We start from the raw sequence: 15835 nt of genomic DNA, 5'->3' as shown, positions 1-15835 counted from the left end.
GACATCTTCTAGTGTTTGAGCACATTGAGGCAAAACACGTCTTAAACAATTTATATGCTTATTAAAATCCACTTCCCGATAAGCTTTTACAGTCTTCCAGTATGTCCATTTGTGATTTTTTATACTAGCAGACCTTGATTTTAGATTTATGTACAAATGAACACCACAAAGTCCATGAAAAGCATTTGGGAAACACCTTCTAACAGCGTTGTCAATTGAGTTTGCCCTATCGGATATGATTGTCAGATTGCTAATAGAACCTATGCAATCCCTAAGATGCCCCATAAATCATGTCCATGAATCAGAGGTTTCAGATTTGCCAACCCCGTAAGCTATTGGCAGTATCCCATTATTAGCATCAATGGTTACTGCTAATAAGTTTACTCCAAGGTATCGACCTTTCAAATGTGCTACGTCAACTATAATAACTGGGCGCATGCAAGTAATAAACGAACGAATCTACAAAATAATATGCACTAGAAATATAATCATTTAAATATGAAATTCATGTAACTAACAAAAATGAGTCAACAAAATTATATTGATTTACTAACCGTAACACCAATGGCGATAAACAGCAACTCAAAGTGTTCATCTCTATATGTTTTGATATGAGTTACCAACCCAGGATTTTTCAGCTTTAAATTGTGACAATAAGCCGGCAGTTGGGCAAACGATGCTTCTGGCGATCCCCTCAACAATTCCAAGGCATAACATTTGGCTCTCCAAGCTTGAGAATATGAGATACTAATATTGAACCGAGCATTCATGTCAGTCATAATTTCATGTCCCCGATATACCATGTCATTCAAAAACATTAACTCAGCCAGAAAACCACCCAACACCTTTTTGTTTGCCTGTCTATGGTGAGGAAAAACTTGGGTTCTTGAACATTTATGTTTATCAATAAAAGTCCTAACTTGAAACATTTCACAATCTTTTATCCTCTTTGCAATCATACGCCATGTACAGTTTTTGTCAATCATACACATTGTTTCGAAATGATCTTTGCTTGATTTGTTAACTTTTAGTTGATAGTCATATTCCACACATTTCGTATACAAAGCTATCTTCAAGTCTTCCTTTGTATCAAAACAATCATCTTTCTTGATACGAATAACTTTTGTGTAACAATCAACTACTATCTTTACCAACTCTTCTTCCGGTATCTGAAGTAATTCTGGCATATTCCAGTTATACTCTCATGGCATTTTCTTCTTTAACTTTTCTCTGGGGACTTATTCTTTTTCTTCTTCTTGTTAAGGTTATATGAATTACAAAATGGATGTTCAACATGTTCATTCACAGTCGTAACTTCCTCCTCATTATCATAAATAACATCTTAAGAAGCAGCGGCTATTTCATCATCAAAATTCGGGTATTGACTAATATCAAAATCATTACACACAGGGCATGTTTCTTCTTCTGAAACATCATCAAAATCCGAGTATTGACCAAGATCAAAGTCTTGGTATTGACCAAGATCAAATTTCGAATACTGACTAATACTCACAATTTTTTCTGTTGGCTCATCATCGTCTAACTGGTCAATAAAAAAACTGGAATTTTGTGCTGAAAGTTGATTGGGATTTGGATTAGGGTGTGGGTTTTGAGATTGTGTTTGGTATTGGAAATGTGGCGAAACAAAATTTTCTTGGTGATGAAATTGTGGTGGAACCATTAAATTTTGAGGTTGATAACAACGTTGTACATTGTGAGCACCATAAAGTGGGGTTGAAGCACTTAGTTGATTACTACCCGCTAGTGACCCAACTTCACTACTTCTAGGTTCAACAACATACAATGTAAAATCATCTTGTGAAACACTAATGTAAGCAATGAATCGTTCAACATCTTCATTGTTGGTTAACAAATAAACTTTACCTTTTCTCTGATAAGATAACCTAAATCCACTTAGAGGCTCTAAATTCAATTTCTTTGCAACACATAACATAAGAGTTTCATAAGTTAACATTTTTAATGACAGTTTTAGTTGAAGATTCATGGGTAAAGGCATATATTGTAAAACACCATGAACATTCTCCCATGACCCTCCAAAACACAAATATATCCAAACATAATCAACATTTGGTGATTTCATTTTACAAATTATAAATTAATTTACTAAACAAACGAACTATAAACTAGATATCATCACTAACTTCGAGAAAAACATACCTTTATTAAGTTGATAGTTGATAATTTGGGAGAGAAATCATTGAAAAATTATATAGAAATAAAATTATGTAAAAAAAATTAGAGATGGGGAAGGATGTCGTTGGATATTGGAACGGATGTTACCGAAGAGAGTGATAAATGGAGATAGAATGAGTTGCAATTTAGGGATTTAGGTTATGAGTTGATGCTGCTGCGTAGTTTATATACCCAAAACATTTGTGTTGCGAAAATAAAAGCTGTTGCAAAATTAAAATTCGTGTTGTGAATTCAAAAATCGAGTTGCGAAATCAAAATTCGTGTTGCGATTAGAAAATCTTGTTGCGAAAAGAAAACTTATGTTATGAAACATAAATTCGCGTTGCGATTTACCTATTCACGTTGCGAATTTGACTCTCGCGTTGCGAATTTGACTTTTGCGTTGCGAATTTGTCTTTTGCGTTGCGATTTACATATTATCATTGCGATTTACCTATTCGAGTTGCGATTTACCAATTACCATTGTGATTTACCTATTCGCGTTGCGAATTTGGAACCTGTGTTACGAAATTAGACTTTGCGTTGCGATTTTGTTGGTCATTTTCGCAAATCAAGAAAAAGTTGGTTAAAATTGTATATTATAAGGCATTTTCGGTCACTGAAGTTATTTTCTCATAAGTTAATCAGTCAGCCGTTAACCATGGCTTCCACAGTGACTGGAACAGTTGGAGTGCTTCCATAAATCTGTTGAGAAAAAAAGGCCCATTTTGGCTTGAATCATGCTCGACGAGCTCCAAAAACTTCCCTGTTTTCTTTAACGACGCAATGAAGTTGAAGAATGCTGTAAGCCACAAGAACTTGGTTATCGTATAATTTGATGTCTTCGGTTTTTAGGTTCTCTTTGCTTTCGACTATGGAGAATTCGAAGTTGATTCCCATGGATTTTGTATATGCTTTAACTTCATTTTTTATGGTGTCGAATCGCTCAACACAGAGGCCGATGGCAGTTATTCAGAGGCGTGTGCACCGCTTCCTCTGCCGCTCTTCTACCGCATCGGCAGTAAGTTATCTTTGAGTGTAAGTCAATATATGATCTCTGAAGTGAAATTTCGATAAACAACTGAAACTAGTACCATTGATACCGCTTCGACTCATCCCTCCGCCGCCGTCGCTGTTTCCGCCATTAGAAACACTTACGGAGCTTCCAATCGATTCGGGTATACTAATATTTCGTTTTAGTCTCTTCTAAAAAATGGCAGATACGATCAGCGCCATTATTGTCTGACACTAAAGTTAAGAAAGGGTTTGAATAAAAAAGCTACGACCGATCGATTGAGATCCATACCAGTCACTTTTTCAACCTTATCTGTTCTTTAAAGCTCATTTTACAGAAACTCTGGGGCAATTTTTCCCTTTTTTATCATCAACAAAGCCCTAAAACCGAGCTAGGACTATTTATAAAAGAAAAACCAGAAACTTAAAGACCATGAGTTTTTATTGGGCAAAATTCCCAAGATAATGCGGTTGAGGAAGTTTTTTCCTCAGGGTAATGCTGTTCCCACATTATTTTTTCATTTAGGGTGTTTTCTACATTACAATGCTAAAGACTCTAGGAAATATCAGCGTCTACAGGCAAAATAAAAGTTTTCTGGATCACTTGACGTTTTCAGACAAAAATAAAGACTTCAGGAAGATACGACGTCTTTAGGTAAGGTAGATGACTTTGGGAATACACGACGTCTTCACGTCTGAACCTCTTTTCATGCATGTATGGGACAATTGTTGATTGAGTGGGAATCAGTAGGAGCGGGTGCGTGGGAATCAGTGGGAGTGGGTGGTGCCAATATTACACCAATAATGGAGCATTGGGTTGGGTTGTTATAAAATGGGGGGTTAGATTTTGGATGAGAGGTGGAAGGAGAAAATTGAGTGAGGCCAAGAGAAAAAAAAATCTGGGTAGTTTGGTAATATTGAGAGTTCGATTTAAGGAAGAAAGAATTCGAGTGCTCTGGTAAGTGATTTGATAAATTTAGTGTAAATTTTATTGTTTCTTATTTAATTTTTATTTGAAATATAAATTAATTAGATTATTTATTTTGAATTTACAGATTAACTGTATTTGAGTGACTTTGTAAGTTTAATTTAAATTTTGGTATAATTTTTAGTGTAATTTTTGTTATTAACTTATATTATAATTATTAGAATATTTATTTTAATTTTACATATTATGTAACCCCCTAGACCCGGCCTATGCGTTTCGACTAAGTCTAGTGGATCACAAAGACATTTTCCAAAACCGTTATCCAATCAATGTAAAACCACATTATTCATGACATGAAATTATAATAAATTATACTATTAAAACTCAACTCTTAAATATAAAACCAATCAGTAATAAATTAATTAAAAACATATCTTAAAAATCAAAACCACGATTACCTGAATAGTAATAGCAAAAGTATCATCATTATAAAATCCAATACTTTAAAATAGGTCCATGTCACCAGAATAAAGTCAACTTGCAAGTTTAAAATATTACAATCAGATATACTTCAAGAGATATGTTGATCCTCCAAGTGCTCAAACCGAGGTATCTAACCAACAGTATCTGAAAGGGGAAAAACATTTTCGAAAGGTGAGCTAGGCTCAGTGTGTCCCAACATTACCATAAAATCACAATAGGTACATTAAACAAATCATAGTCCAATAAATCTCTCAAATTTGTAAAAGAGTTTAACTTTTGAAAATCATAGTTTAAACCCTTTTCTGGTACACCATCAGTAGTTCCCAAAATTATTTTCCATATAGCTTACTTTATGCACATAGCAAAAAGAAAGTCGACTTAAGGATAGGCTATGAAGCTTGTATCCTTAAGCCCAAGTCAATAAGTCCATATAGCTTACCCTAAGCACACAGCAAAGGAAAGCCGACCTAATGAAACATCTTGGGGCCCTCAAGAGTAACATTAGGCCCGTTTATTAGCTTGATCAGAGCTATACAATTATAGTTCAATCCATCCCAAAATCAATATCCATATACAGTCATCAAAGTCCATAAATCATCAATAATAAATCGGTGTACCAATAATAATAATCCATAGATTTCAATGTACCATATTTCAAAACATATAAAACCATTATGTAGTAAACAGGAACACACCTCGATAATGGGTTCAGATAGTAGATCTACTGATTGCTAGTTTCACCACGCTCTGCTACAGTTTTCGAACGGGTGAATACTGGTATACGTGGTTTAACTGATCTAGAAGAGCTGGGTCGAGCTGTCGAACGATCCAGAGAGTCTCTTGTACCTTCAAACAATAATAATTAATCCGCCCCAAATCTTACTTAATTGTTCAAAGCTAAAATTCTTAAGTATATAAGCATTTTTCGGGTTTGACTATCATTTTGGGGTATTTCGAGTCTGAATTTGGCCAAACGGATTGCGGAATCGGAATCAGGACGTCGAAAAACATAAAATATAAATTTTTGAAAATTCAGATTCTTGGTCAAAGTCAAAGTCAACCACTTTGACCTTCAATTTGGAGGCCTTCGGGTTCTAATTTGACAAAACGGACTTCGGAAACGGATTCAGGACGTCAAAAACTATCAGAATATGTATACTCACAAAAGATTTACGGTCGTTTAAGGGTCGGTCAAAGCCATTTTAAGTTTTGGTCAAAGGAAGTCAACGGTCACGGTCAACGGTCAACGGCCGGGTCAGGTCAGACCGGTCAAACCGGTTCAGACCGGTCAAACTGGTTCAAACCGGTCAAACCGGTCAGAACCGGTTGAAAACCGGTCAAACCGATTTCCAGCCCTCCACTCTCCCTGCGGCGGCGCGTGTGGCGCTGAGGCCTCCTCCGGGGGTCTAAAATTGCAGAAAAATTTCTAAAAATTATTTTAAGCGATTTCGAGATACTTACAAAGATCGGTTCAAATTTTTGAACGGCAGAGAGCTCAATTTCAACTCGGCCGAATCTTTGACTACTCCACCTCCTCACGCGCCGTCGTCGACGGCGAACAAGGTTGACACCGGCGGACTCGAAACGACACAAGGAACACGATGGTGCAGGAGGTGTCGTAAACGGAGCAACGATCGGCGGTGAATTTAAGATTTTCCCGGTGATAGAGCTAACAAAAACGTCGAGACTTTGACTGTAAATTCTCGACGTTTGGCAGCGTTTCGCTTCAATTAAATTGAAGGATTTGTTCCACGCTCGATGATGAACACAACGGTGGTTTTAAAACGACGATCGAAATTTGGACGGCGTCAGAATCGGAGTTGGAAACGGCGTATGGGAAAGGAAAATTGGGAGCATTTTGGTTCTGAAAATCAGAACCAAATGCACGCTTATAATCACCCAAAGCTGCCGACAGTTTTAGGGTAAATTCAAGGCTTGGTCCCTGGATTTCCTTTACTTCTAAAATGGCCTATAAACTCTCATAAATTTTGATTTAGTCACCAACAATTTACCAATTTTCACAATTAACCTCAAATTTCAATTAAATATTATTTTGTAAATATTCAGGTTGTTACAATTCTCCCCCTCTACAAGAAATTTCGTCCTCAAAATTTACCTTATGAGAACAGTTGAGGAAACTGAGCCTCTATTGACTCCAATGTCTCCCAAGTAGCTTCTGAGAGGCCTCGGTTACTCCATTGAAATTTGACCATTGGAATATGCCTATTCCGAAGAACTCGCTCATCTCTTTCTAAGATTTGAATGGGCTCCTCCTCATATGATAAATCAGGTCTCAGCTCTACTTCCTCAACCTGAATGATGTGACTTGGATCTGGACGGTATCGCCTTAACATAGACACATGAAAAACATCATGAATACGACTAAGATGGGAAGGCAACTCGAGCTGATAAGCAACAGGTCCAACTTTCTTCAGAATACGATACGGCCCAATAAATCGCGGACTCAGTTTACCCTTACGTCCAAATCTCAATACTTTCTTCCAGGGTGAAACTTTTAAAAAAACCTGATCTCCAACCTCAAACTATATATCTTTCCTTCTCTGATCTGCAAAAGATTTCTGCCTATCAAATGCCTCTTTCAGACGGTCACGGATCAATCTGACTGTGTCCTCTGTCTCCCACACTAACTCAGGTCCCAAAGTCTTCCTATCAAGCAACTCAGTCCAACAAATCGGGGTGCGACTCCTACGCCCATAGAGTGCTTCATAGGGTGCCATACGAATGCTGGTCTGGTAACTGTTATTATAAGCGAATTCAGCCAAAGGCAAAAAGTTCTCCCAGCTACCATGAAAATCAATTACACAACCCCGTAACATATCCTCCAGAATCTGAATTACTCTCTCAGATTGACCATCAGTTTGTGGGTGGAAGGAGGTACTATAATCCAATCTCGTACCCAAAGCCGTATGTAGTGCCTTCCAAAATCTCGAAGTAAATCTCAGATCTTGATCTGAAATGATAGATAACAGAACACCATACAATCTAACAATCTCTGAAATATACAACCTCGCCAACTTGTCCAACGTATAATTTACCCGTACAGGAATGAAGTGAGCTGACTTTGTAAGTCTGTCAACAATCACCCAAATTGAGTCCTTTTTCGAAGGAGTCATAGGTAAACCAATAACAAAATCCATAGTAATACGCTCCCATTTCCATTCGGGAATCTTGATAGGTTGTAACAAACCTGATGGATGTTGATGTTCCGCCTTAACTTGCTGACAAGTCAAACACCTCGCCACAAAATTCGAGATGTCCTTCTTCATGCCGACCCAATGATACCTCTCTCTCAAATTCTGATACATCTTATCTCCACCGGGGTGCATAGCATATGGACTACTATGAGCCTCCGTGAGGATAGTCTACCTCAACTCAGCATCATCCGGCACACAATACCGACCTTTGAAGCATAAAACTTCATCCTGATCAAGGGCGTAATCTGAGCTTGTCCCTTACTCTACTTGCTCAAAGATGGAAAGCAAGGAGCTATCAAGGGGCTGCTTAGCTTTGATCTCATCAACCAAGGTCGGCTTAACTTGTAATTATGCTAACAGAGTGCCATCGTCATATAAATTCATCCTGGCCATTAAAGATCTCAACTCTGTTACCGTCTTTCGACTCAAAGCATCCGCTACAATATTAGCTTTACCAGGGTGATAATCAATCACGTAATCATAATCCTTTAGAAGCTCTAGCCAGAGTCGTTGTCTCAAATTAAGCTCCTTCTGGGTCAAAAGATACTTTAAACTCTTATGATCCGTGAAAATGTAACACTTCTCTCCATAAAGATAGTGTCTCCAAATCTTCAAGGCAAAAATCACTGCTGCTAACTCCAAATCACGAGTAGGATAATTACACTCATGCAGTCGCAGCTAAAAAGATGCATAAGCCACTACCTTACCTTCCTGCATTAGAACACAGCCGAGTCCTTAGTGTGACGCATCACTATACACTGTAAAATCCTTCCCGGACTCTGGTTGAATCAACACTGGTGCTTGAGTCAATACTGCCTTTAATTTCTCAAAGCTCTCCTATTGTGCCTCACCCCAGTCAAACGGCACATTCTTCCTTAACAACTTTGTCAAAGGAGAAGCAATGATCGAGAAGCCCTCAATAAAACGTCGATAATAACTAGCCAAGCCCAAGAAACTGCGGATTTCAGAGATATTCTTGGGTCATTTCCAATTCACAGTAGCCTCGATCTTGCTTGGATCGACCTGAATACCTAGTACAGAAATAATATGCCCCAGAAACGACACTTGTTGAAGCCAAAATTCACACTTGCTTAGTTTGGCATATAGACGATGCTCTCTCAAAGTCCGCAGAACAATTTTCAAATGCTCGTCATGCTCTACCTCAGTACGAGAATAGATCAGAATATCATCAATAAAGACCACCACAAATTGATCCAAATATGGTTGGAACACCCGATTTATCAAATCCATGAAAGCTGCAGGAGCATTCATCAAACCAAAAGGCATCACTAAGAATTCATAATGACCATATCTAGTGCGAATGGCCGTCTTGGCAACATCAGATCCTTTAACTTTCAATTGATAATAACCCGAACGAAGATCAATCTTAGAGAATACAGTAGCTCCTCGCAACTGATCAAATAAGTCATCAATCCTGGGTAGTGGATATTTATTCTTGACCGTCATCTGATTCAACTTCCGATAGTCAATACATAATCTTAGCGACCCATCCTTCTTTTTCACGAACAGAACTGGAGCTCCCCATGGTGAAGTACTATGCCGAATAAATCCTCGATCGAATAATTCTTGTAATTGGACCTTCAACTCCTTAAGTTCTTTTGGAGCCATGCGATAAGGTGCCATAGAAATAGGTGCAGATCCTAGATAAGTCTCTATCTCGAACTCTACCTCTCTATCAGGAGGTAAACCAGGCAACTCCTCTGGAAAGACATCAGGAAACTCGCTAATTGTACGGATCTCTTCGATCATGGACAATGAACCTTTAGTGTTCAAAATACAAGCAATGAAAGTCTCATACCCCTTCCGGATCATACGATCAATTTCCATCGCTGAAACTATATTGGAGAGATAGCCACGCCGTTCACCAATTAACACAACGGTCTGACCATCTGAAGTCTTTAGAGTAGCCCGCTTGCATTCGCAATCCATAATTACCTTGTGTTTATTCAACCAATCCATCCCAAGAATTAGATCGAACTCCTCTAAAGGAAGTTCCATAAGATCAGCGAGAAAAATTTCTCCCTGAACCTCGAGAGGACAACGTCGAAATACTTTATTCACTAATACTGCTTTTCCTACTGGACTCGTAACTGTAACAGTATTTTCAGTGTTCTCGATCGGAATCTGAAGGTTTCGAGATACCGAGCTCGATACATAGGAGTGAGTGGAGCCATTGTCCAGTAATGCAAAGTATGGGATAGAATAAATAGTAAATGTACCTGCAATAACCTCAGGCTCATCTCTATCATCCCGATGTCTAGTGGCATAACCTAAAGCTGGTTATCTAGCCTCAGAAACTGTTGGCCCTCTATTTTACTGAGGTCGGGCTCTACTGTCAGTCCTGGACGCTGAACCACGAGCCTTTACTTGGCTACGATCTCTAATTGGAGTCTGTACTGTAGTCTGAGAACGCACAGGAGTCTGAGTAGCGGTCTGCTCAAACGAAGCTAGCTGAGGACAATCCCTCCGAAAATGACCACTAGATCCACACTGATAGCAAAGACCCATCTTCTTACGATACTCTCCTGTGTGTTGTTTACCACAAATCTCATAGAGGAACCCATGATAATACGACGAGGAACCGCCTCGACTGCCAACTAACGGTGAGAATGTTGTAGGCCTGAAACGTGTATTGCTTCTCTGAGGGACTGAAGTACGAGTCCTTTTCCCGGACTATGCTGATGACTCCATCGGGCCTGAAAACTTCTTAGATCGTTCCTGTTCAACACGCTCTCTACCAGAAGCTAAAACCTCCACCTCTTCAGCATCTTTGGCTCTGCCCACCAGCACATCAAATATCTCATCCTGATGGGTTACAACTTGCCTACGCAGCTCGTATCTGAGTCCAAGGGCAAATTTACGACATCGATCTCTCTCAGTAGGTACCATACTGAATCCATACTTCATCAACTTCAAGAACTCGATCTCATACTCAGAAACAGTCATGTCTCCCTGAACCAGGTCTTGAAACTGCTGACGTCTCTGAGCTAAGTAGCGCTCTCCTATAAAACGACTCCGAAAGCGATCCTTAAAGAAATTCTAGGTCAAACGATCGGTAGGAACACTACTGGTCACTGACTCCCACCAAGTGTAGGCATTGCCATCTAACATCGCCACAGCACCCTGATATCTCTTAGTTGAGTATAAACCCAACTGATCCATGCGTCTCTCTGTATCCTGGAGCCAATCCTCAGCTTCAGTAGGAGCTCCACCAATCTGTCCCCCAAAAGTTCTAACTCCATTGGTAATCAAAGTCTGCGAAATAGGAACCTCTGATACAACACCAGTAGCTCTGACTGCTCCCTGTATCAACTGCAGAAATTGTCTACCAAAATTCTCATCCTAAGCAACTCCGGTAGACTCTGACTCAATATTGGTCGCTCCTATGATCGGTGTAGTCATACCAATACCAGCGGTATGAGGCAGATTCGTTGGGGTCGTAGGAGCAGGATCACCTATCGGAGGTGGGGGATCTACCCGTATCTCATCAATCAGATCTGCAAATCTAGCCACTCGACCTCATCCACGGCTAGTTCGACGACTACGTCTAGCACTTATTTTGATGGATCTCAAGTTTACTACAGAAGATAAAACTTAGGGTTAGATAAGCACTTGGAGTCTCGAACACAATTTAAAAATCTTAATAATATTGTGACATGGCCTTTGTAACTTGTTTTGTAAAATATTTCAAAACCGTATTTTCAATATGGACTCATACACGGTCCGAGGGTTAAAAACCAAAGGCTCTAATACCAATAAATGTAACCCCCTAGACCCGGCCTATGCGTTTCGACTAAGTCTAGTGGATCACAAAAACATTTTCCAAAACCGTTATCCAATCAATGTAAAACCACATTATTCATGACATGAAATTATAATAAATTATACTATTAAAACTCAACTCTTAAATATAAAACCAATCAGTAATAAATTAATTTAAAACATATCTTAAAAATCAAAACCACGATAAACTGAATAGTAATAGCAAAAGTATCATCATTATAAAATCCAATACTTTAAAATAGGTCCATGTCACCAGAATAAAGTCAACTTGCAAGTTTAAAATATTATAATCAGATATACTTCAAGAGATATGTTGATCCTCCAAGTGCTCGAACCGAGGTATCTAACCAACAGTATCTGAAAGGGGAAAAACATTTTCGAAAGGTGAGCTAGACTCAGTGTGTCCCAACATTACCATAAAATCACAATAGGTACATTAAACAAATTATAGTCCAATAAATCTCACAAATTAGTAAAAGATTTTAACTTTTGAAAATCATAGTTTAAACCCTTTTCTGGTACACCATCAGTAGTTCCCAAAATTATTTTCCATATAGCTTACTTTATGTACATAGCAAAAAGAAAGCCGACTTAAGGATAGGCTATGAAGCTTGTATCCTTAAGCCCAAGTCAATAAGTCCATATAGCTTACCCTAAGCACACAGCAAAGGAAAGCCGACCTAATGAAACATCTTGGGGCCCTCAAGAGTCACATTAGGCCCGTTTATTAGCTTGATCAAAGCTATACAATTGTAGTTCAATCCATCCCAAAATCAATATCCATATACAGTCATCAAAGTCCATAAATCATCAACAATAAATCGGTGTACCAACAATAATAATCCATAGATTTCAATGTATTATATTTCAAAACATATAAAAATTATGTAGTAAACAGGAACACACCTCGATAATGGGTTCAGATAGTAGATCTACTGATTGCTGGTTTCACCACGCTCTGCTACAATTTTTGAACGGGTGAATACTGGTATACGTGGTTTAACTGATATAGAAGAGCTAGGTCGAGCTGTCGAACGATCCGGAGAGTCTCTTGTACCTTCAAACAATAATAATTAATCCGCCCCAAATCTTACTTAATTGTTCAAAGCTAAAATTCTTAAGTATATAAGCATTTTTCAGGTTTGACTATCATTTTGGGGTATTTCGAGTCTGAATTTGGCCAAACGAATTGCGGAATCGGAATCAGGACGTCGAAAAACATAAAGTATGAATTTTCAAAAATTCAGATTCTTGGTCAAAGTCAAAGTCAACCACTTTTACCGTCAATTTGGAGGTCTTCGGGTTCAAATTTGATGAAACGGACTTCGGAAACGGATTCGGGACGACGAAAACTATCAGAATAGGTATACTCAGAAAAGATTTATGGTCGTTTAAGGGTCGGTCAAAGCCATTTTAAGTTTTGGTCAAAGGAAGTCAACGGTCAACGGTCACGGTCAACGGTCAACAGTCTGGTCGGGTCAGTCGGTCGGGTCAGACCGGTCAAACCGATTCGAACCGGTCAAACCGGTTTCCAGCCCTCCACTCTCCATACGGCAGTGCGTGTGGCGCGTGAGGCCTCCTCCGGGGGTCTAAAAATTCTGGAAAAATTTATAAAAATTATTTTAAGCGATTTCGAGATACTTACAAAGATCGGTTCAAATTTTTGAACGGCGGAGAGCTCGATTTCAACTCGACTGAATCTTTGACTGCTCCACCTCCTCACGTGCCGCCGTCGACGGCGAACAAGGTTGACACCGGCGGACTCGAAACGACACAAGGAACACGATGGTGCAGGAGGTGTCGTAAACGGAGCAACGATCGGCGGTGAATTTAAGATTTTCCCGGCGATAGAGCTAACAAAAATATCGAGACTTTGACTGTAAATTCCCGACGTTTGGTAGCGTTTCGCTTCAATTAAATTGAAGGATTTGTTCCACGCTCGATGATGAACACAACGGTGGTTTTAAAACGACGATCGAAATTTGGACGGCGTCGGAATCGGAGTTGGAAACGACGTACGGGAAAGGAAAATTGGGAGCATTTTGGTTCTGAAAATCAGAACCAAATGCACGCTTATAATCACCCAAAGCTGCCGACAGTTTTAGGGTAAATTCAAGGCTTAGTCCCTGGATTTCCTTTACTTCTAAAATGGCCTATAAACTCTCATAAATTTTGATTTAGTCACCAACAATTTACCAATTTTCACAATTAACCTCCAATTTCAATTAAATATTATTTTGTAAATATTCGGGTTGTTACATATTAAGTAGTATTTGAGTAAAACTTGGTAAGTGTAGTTTAAATTATTACATTATTTTTTTAGTAATATAAATTATCAGACTAATTATTTTTATTTTACATATTAAATCGTATTTGAGTTACTTGGTAAGTTTAGTTTAAAATTTATTGTTTTATTTTGTGTTTTTATTGAAAAAAATAAATTAATAAGTCTATTTGTTTTGATTTTACAGATTAAACTGTATTCGAGTGGTTTGGTAAGTTAATTTAAAAATTTCATGTAATTTTTAATCTAATATTTATTTTTAATTTAAATTATAATTATTATACTATTTATTATGATTTTACATATTAAGTTGTATTTGAGTTGTTTGGTAACAACAACAACAATAAAACCCTATTCCCATATGCAATGGGGTAAGGGGGATGTAGGATAGTAGGCTTCCCCCAATACCAGGTTGAGAGCAGCTTCCGTGAAAGACCTCCGGCAGTTAGAAAAATTAAAAGTAAAGATAGAAATACCATGCATGTATAAATAAATAAATAAATAAATAGTTGAACAATCTTCATATGCAGTCTACATATGTGTATTGTATTTGAGTTGTTTGGTAAGTTTAGTTTAAAATATTTTTTTATTTTTTATTGAGTAATATAAATTATTGAAGTATTTACCTTGATTTTACATATTAAATCGTATTTGAGTGGTTTGGTAAGTTTAGTTTAATTTTTTGGTTTTGTTTTTTATTGTTTTTATTGTAAATATAAATTAATTAGACAATTTATTTTGATTTAGCATATTTTTTTATTTAAATTTTATTTAATTATGATTAATATTATAATTTGAAATATTTAATTTTTTTTATAGTTTTGTTGAAGCGTGACAGAAGAAAATGTTCTTTTGAGACTAGATACTCGACACATTTCTATTCATTTGGGAGCACTGGTATTATGATTGAATAATATATTTTATTTGAGAACGATGAATTAATTATAATTACATGGATTAACAAATTGCAAAATGACGAATAACGAGTCATTCGTAGTCGAGTGAACACTTATAAGAAGCAAATAAATGTATTGTCGAGAAATTGTAAATTGTGGGCTTTTACGATGTCACATTTGTAAGAGAATATAGGTTGGTTCCCGGTTTGATCAGTGCATTAATTGAACGGTGGAGACCAGAAACTCATACATTTCATCTTTCGTGTGGTAAATGTACGATCACTTTGGAGGATGTGACTTTACAACTCGGGGTGCCTACAAATGGAATGACAGTAGTGGGAAAAAATGATCAGGACGTGTTTGAAATATGTAGGGCGTACCTTGGGAAGGTTCCAGAAAAAAACATTTACAAAAGGGTCACGTGTGAGATTATCATGGTTGGCGAATGAGTTTAAGCTGGGTCGTTATAGTATTGAGTAAGACATTATATATGCAACTCGAGCATATTAAAAATAATATTTTAAAAACCTTTCCGAAATAGACATATTTTATTTGAATACAAATAAAATTTTATTCGAATAATACTTACATATTATAGATTGGAAGAAAATTTTGTTCAAAATTTTATCTACAATTTTTCTTGGATGCTTACTCTTTCAATTATTCTCCAGATTTTGCCTCTTCTCTCTTTTCCTCACCACTACTTTACTCCTCAATTCACAATCAAAACACCTCATTTTATAACATACTGGATATTTATTACAATTTTTCGTTCAACCACCAACCACCAACCAACCTGGTTATTAATGAATAATTAATATTTCCATTAATACTTACATGTTTGGTGTTTTTCCCGAAAAATCACCGGTGATCGGTATATTTACCGATCTACCACCGGTCAGATTATATTTCCCGATCTAACACCCGTAGCAGTAAAGCGCGTCCCCTGAACCGCGCTATATGCTGATTTGGCGTCACGTGGAGTATAGCGTGCCCCCTGTACCGCGCTATACGCTGA

The sequence above is a fragment of the Hibiscus syriacus genome, unplaced genomic scaffold (genome assembly GCF_006381635.1).
Source record: "Hibiscus syriacus cultivar Baekdansim isolate YM2019G1 unplaced genomic scaffold, ASM638163v2 tig00113124_pilon, whole genome shotgun sequence".
Classification (NCBI taxonomy): Eukaryota; Viridiplantae; Streptophyta; class Magnoliopsida; order Malvales; family Malvaceae; genus Hibiscus; species Hibiscus syriacus.
This window is presented reverse-complemented; position numbering follows the sequence as displayed.